At 40.7% G+C, this 6,207-nt stretch overlaps 1 long non-coding RNA gene across 1 annotated transcript in view; it reads left to right on the plus strand.

The window, feature by feature from the left end:
• Nucleotides 1-6,207, plus strand: part of LOC311605129 — a 97,335-nt gene that overhangs the window by 14,361 nt on the left and 76,767 nt on the right. The window lies entirely within an intron of this gene.

A 6,207-nucleotide genomic window follows, 5' to 3' on the forward strand; every position in this document is an offset into this window, starting at 1 on the left:
CGGTACATAGCTTAGCAGGACGTCAGGTATCTTCCTCTATGACTCTCCACCTCGTTGCCTGGAGACTCGGTGTTTCTTGAACAACTTAAAGTTCAGTGTCAGCTAGGCTGGCTGACCAGCAAGTGCTCAGGATCTGCCTATATTCACCCGCTACACTGGAGTGACAGGCATGTGCAGCCAGGCTGGTGCTTTTACTCTGGTGCTGAGGAACTGAAAGCAGTACCTGCCCATGCTGAGCAGCTCACAACTGCCCATAACTCCAGCTCCAGGGAATCCGGCACCCATTTCTGGCCTCCATGTGGCCACACTGATACATGAGACATGAATTCATACACACAAACCACATTCACTCACATAAGTAAAAAATAGTGCTGGAGAGATGGTCCAATGGTTAAAAGTACTTGCTGCTCTTGCAGATGACCTGGATTCTATTCCCAGCACCCACATGACAGTTTGCAGCTTTCTCTAACTCCAGTTCCAGGGTATCCAATGCCCTCTTCTGGACTCTTTGGGTACTGCATGAATATTGCAATTTTTTAATGTTTTTTAATTTTTATTTCTTGAATATATTTGCAATAGGTATTTTCTCTTTATTTTTTATTGAATATTCTTATTTTTACATATGCATTTATATTATTACACATATGTACAATAAATTACCTACAGCAAGAAGAACCATGACACAATCAGGAATTATACAAATGTTACACTCTTAGTGTTTTGGCTATTTGTATTTGGCAGCCTTGAAGAAAACATCTCTCCTATCTTGTTGCCTCTAAAATTCTGAATGTAAATTAATATCTATCATATCTCATCATTGTCAACTTAAAACATCTATCTAGACCTAAAAAAAAAAATCTTAACCCCTAAACTACTAAGCTTAATTGTAAAACTAAAGATTCATTGAAAACTTGGTATTGAGAATCCTGTCAGAGAAGCAGAAAGGCTGACTATAAATCTCCACCTCTCCCTCTGTTCCTCCAGATTAAGTGCCCCAGTCTCACCTCCAGATTAAATGCCCCAGTCTCATCTCCAGCTCTGTTGGCAACAGAACACCTGGTGGTACAACCTTCTCTTACCCGCTTCCTCCATCTCCTGTGGATCCGACAAATCTTACTACCACCACCATCACCACCACCACCACCAGCAAGAGCAACATAACAGAATCAATAATCATTGCTCATTGGTTTCTCAATAGTCTCAGTGTTCTTAACCCTCCAATTAAAAAAGGCACAAACTAACAGAATGGATATAAAGATAGGGACCCATCCTTTTGCTACATCCATGAAACATACCTCAATATCAAGGATAGGTTTCACCTTTAAGGTAGAGGATAGAAAAAAAATCTGCACTTGGATTTGAGTTTTGTGCAGGGTGATAAATATGGATCTATTTGCATTCTTCTACATGCAGATATCCAGTTAGACCAGGGCCATTTGTTAAAGATGCTTTCCTCCCCCCCCCCCCCATTGTATGGTTTTTGGCTTCTTTGTCAAAAATCAAGTGTCTGTAGGTGTGTGGGTTTATTTCTGGGTCTTCAATTTGATTCCATTGATCAACCAGTCTGTTTCTATGTTGATACCATGCCATTAATTACTGCTGCCTTGTAGTACAGCATGAAATCAGGGCTGGAGATACTTTCAGAAGTTCCTTTATTGTATAGGAATGTTTTAGCTATTCTGGTTTTTTTGTTTTGTTTTTCCATATAAAATTGAGAATGGTTCTTTCAAGATCTATAGAAAAAAGCAGTAATAAATAACTTCTAATGATATTCCTCTATGCTACATTAAAATGAGTGTTTTATTCAGCCATCATCAAACAAGCTTCCTCCTTCAGCAGATGGAAACAAATACAGAGACCCACAGGCAGACATGCAGAGAGAGACAGAGACAGAAAGAGATACACAGAGAGAGACAGAGACAGAGAAAGGAAGAGACAGAGACAGAGACAAAAAGAGACACAGAGAGACAGGGAGATACAGAGACAGAGACACAGAGAGAGACAAGGAGAGACAGACAGAGACAGGGAGAGACAAAGACAGAGACAGAGACAGAGAGATAGAGAGGGAGAGACAGAGACAAAGAGGCCTTAGAATGCACAGCTCTAAATGGGGTGTTGCTATCAAATCCCTCCCCTCAAAGCTCAGGGAGCCCCTCAGAAGAAGAGGTAGAAAAATTCTAAGAGCCAGAGTAGTTGGGGGGACAACAGGAGAACAGGTCCCACTATTAACTCAGCAAAGCTAATGTGAACTCACAGAGAATAATGCAGCAAGCACAGGGTGTTATGTGGGTCCACAGCAGGTCCTCTGCCTATGTGTTATAGCTCTCAGTTTAGTACTTTTATGGAACTCCTGAGTGTGTGAATGAATGGACCTCTTATTTTAATGCCTTTTCGTGGGCTCTTTTCCTTCTGTTTGCCTTATCCAACTTTGATATGATGGGTTTTGTTTTCTCTTATTATATTGCATTTTGTTGTGTTTTCTTGTTACCTCTTAGAAGCCTGTTCTTTTGTAATAAGAGACAGACAGGTAGTGGATTGAGATAGGGAGGTGGAGAGGAACTGGGAAGAGTAGAAAGAAGGACAATTGTAATTAGGGTATATATTGCATAAGAAATAACCTATTTTCAATAAAAGGGGGGAATCTAACTGTTTGTAACTAATTCTGCTGAGCCTTAGTTTTCAATAGTGGGAACAAGAGGTTTGCAAGGCCTGAAAAAAGAAAGAAAGGAAGAAAGAAAAAAAGAAAGAAAGAAAAGAAAATTTGGTATTGTACCTTTCCAGGTGCAAGCCATTTGTATTTGCTCTGCAAACTGTCAAAAATAATTTCCTTCTCTACTGCCAGGTCTCCTGGTTTTCCTTTTCTTTTCTATCTCTTTTCTTAACCCTCCCCTCCTCTCTCTCTCTCTCTCTCTCTCTCTCTCTCTCTCTCTCTCTCTCTCTCTCTCTCTCTCTCTCCAGCCTCCCAACTGCTAGGACTGCAGGTGTGAGCCATGCCCAGATTTCAATCTGTTCTTTTTTTAAAGCAAAACTTTTGAACTCCACAAGCTACATCCCTCAGCTACGCTTCTAACCCATCGCAGTCACCACAACCTAGGTGCTTCGTTCATTTTCATACTCCACGGATGTAGTAACTCCCATAATACATTTCTCTGCCAAGATCTGAAGTTCTAGCAGGGAGGGAACTGGTTTTGCTTACTGGTGTAGCCTCTGCATCTAATACATATTAAACTCAAATGTTTGATGTATGAATGAGATGATCGATTGGCCGGGTGCCCTTTTATATGACAAGTTAAAAACGGGAGCTGGGTGTGGGTGCGTTGCAGTGCTTTCAGCATTTTGGAAGCAGAGACAGGAGGGTCAGGAGTTCCAGGCCATCCTTGTTTCACAATGAGTTTGAGGTAAGCGTGGGTTACATGAGACCCTGTCTCAAAAGGGCTGGTGAAATGACTCCGCGAATAGGAGTGCTTTCTGCTGCCCCTAACAATATGAGTTCGATCCCCAATGCCCACATGGTGGAAAGAGAAGCTCCTGCAGGTTACACACACACACACACACACACACACACACACATACACACACACACACACACTTTGATGTAAAAATTGTTAAAAATGCATGTGAAAACATGTTTTTGTTTGGTTTTGGAGACAGGGTTTCTCTCTGTAGCCCTGGCTGTCCTGAGCTCACTTTGTAGATCAGGTTGGCCTTAAACTCACAGAGATCTGCCAGCCTCTGCCTCTCAAGTGCTGGGATTAAAGGCATGCAACACCATTGCCCAGCCTGAAAACATGTGTGTGTGTATATATACACACATATAGACACATATATGTACGTATATATACATATGTGTGTGTGTAGAAGCTTATTATATGAACATGGAGGGAGAAGGAAGGGGGAGGCACCCCAGAGACAGAGACAGAGGAAGAGAGACAGAGACAGGTAAGAAAGCAAGAGAGGAAGAGAGAAACAAGAACCTGAAAACATCTTTTTAATTATCATTTTCATTCTTTAATTTTTTATCCTGAGATTCCAAGGAGGTGGATATGGGATAATGCATGCGAGGCAACTAGTACTTTCCCACTAAGGTATAGCTCCAGTTCCTTATTATTTTATTTTTTAGACAAGGCCCTATTATGTAGTTAAGGCTGGTTTTGAACTTAGAATCTTTGTTCGTCAGCTTCCAAAATTCTAAATTACAGGCACATGCCACCACACCAGGCCTTTTTTCAAACAGTGTTTAAAATAATCTGGCTTTATTAAGGCCACCTCTATAAATCATCATAGTGGCTTGTAGAGACTGCTCTGCAAAGCTCTAAAGGATTTTTAAGGTTTAAGGGACATGAACAAAAAAATATAAATTAATCCTTAGCTATTGAGAACTCTCCTATGGCTCTCCAACTGAGGACTCACTTTAGGGTTTGATGCATGTTGAAATCTTTGGATGTCTGTGAAGCTTAGCCTGGCGTACTGGCCACTCAGAGTCCAGACCTGGAACGTGTCCAGGTTCCCTTGGGCCACTCTCACACTAATTCTTATCTTCCAGTAGTATAGACTGATCCACCCTTTAAATATGCTACATTGGTTGATGCTTTCTTGCTGTAAGCACTGTTCTGAATAAAAGTCTCATCTCAGCTCTCTCAACTGATTTCCTTGTATTTTAAGGAAACAAAAACTGCACATGAGCCCATGTGTTCGTGCAAAGTATTAGGGTTAAAACTAAAGGTGAGTTCCCTCTTGATAGCCCACCTATTCCTGGGCACTCTAGTTTCCAAGTATATATTGTCACCTTCAAAGACACAGTAGTAGCTGTGTGTGTATGTGTGTGTGTGTGTGTGTGTGTGTGTGTGTGTGTGTACACATATGCACATATACACAGCATACTTTTTAGAAGTGATTTATTAAATTTGTAGATTTTCTTTGTCACTTACAAATGTGCCTTGGAGAGGTGTACATATTATCCCATGCACGTGTGCTTTGTAACTTTTAAGTGTTAGATTGTGTATATCATAGTTCATATTACTTAAGTATTATGAAGCAAGCTTCCAAACATATTCTTGTGTACGCCTAGCCAACAGCTGTTAAACTTCCTTAGGATGAATGGCAATTTTGGGTCACAGTGAAGGTACCTCCTGGGTTTTGTAGACATAGCAATCCCTTCTTATTGCAGAGGTATATTCTTCCAGGGAATGTCTGAAGCTCTACACAGTTGTAATCTCTCTCTCTCTCTCTCTCTCTCTCTCTCTCTCTCTCTCTCTCTCTCTCTCTCTGTGTCTCTGTGTGTGTGTGTGTGTGTATGTGTATATATATATATATATGTTTCTTCTTATACATTACTAATAGAGTTTAATTCATATGTTAGACAAAATAAGATCAACAATAAAATAGAATACTAAAATAAAACATAATGGGCTATATAATGGTTGTAAAACGTCAAATGTCTGTACTGTATTCCCCTGATGATGAAGTGAGATGTTACACTTCACATATGGAGGTAAACAGCATAGGCACACTGACCATGTTTGGGTGTAAGGAATACCTGGATACCACACTAAAATGACATGTAAGTAGAGCTGACAACCAAATAGGTTGTTAGGTGGTACATACAATTATGGATATTCTGGACATGGGATGAGTGACATCTCAGGCAGGATGGAATGAGGTGGTAAGAGATTTCAGTATTCTCTTCAAAATAGCATATCATTAAAACTATGGGTTGGTTGCTTCTAGAACAGTGGTTCTAATGCTGTGACCCTTTAATACAGCTCCTCTTGTTGCGATGACCCCCAACAATTGCTGCTTCATAACCACAGTTTTGCTAATTATGAACGGTAATGTAAATATCTGTGATTTCTGATGGCCTTAGGCAACCCCTGTGAAAATTGTTCAACCCCTATAGGGTTGCAACCCACAGGTTACAAACCAATGTACTAGGGCTTTTCTTTTCATTATTATTATAATTATTATTATTATTTTATTTTTGGTTTTTCGAGACAGGGTTTCTCTGTGCAGCCCTGGCTGTCCTGGACTCCCTTAGTAGGGGGGGTCTCAAACTCAGGAAAATCCATTTGCCTCTGCCTAGTGCTGGGATTAAAGGCATGTGCCACCACGTAAAAGTTCATGACTGTTGTCGACTGAAATTGTGAAAATAAAACTACAGGTGACCGGGAACCACTGTGCTACACAGTTACCCTCCAAAGGGGTGGTGCC

Source organism: Acomys minous, assembly GCF_964271855.1.
Source record: "Acomys minous genome assembly, chromosome: 9".
Taxonomy (NCBI): domain Eukaryota; kingdom Metazoa; phylum Chordata; class Mammalia; order Rodentia; family Muridae; genus Acomys; species Acomys minous.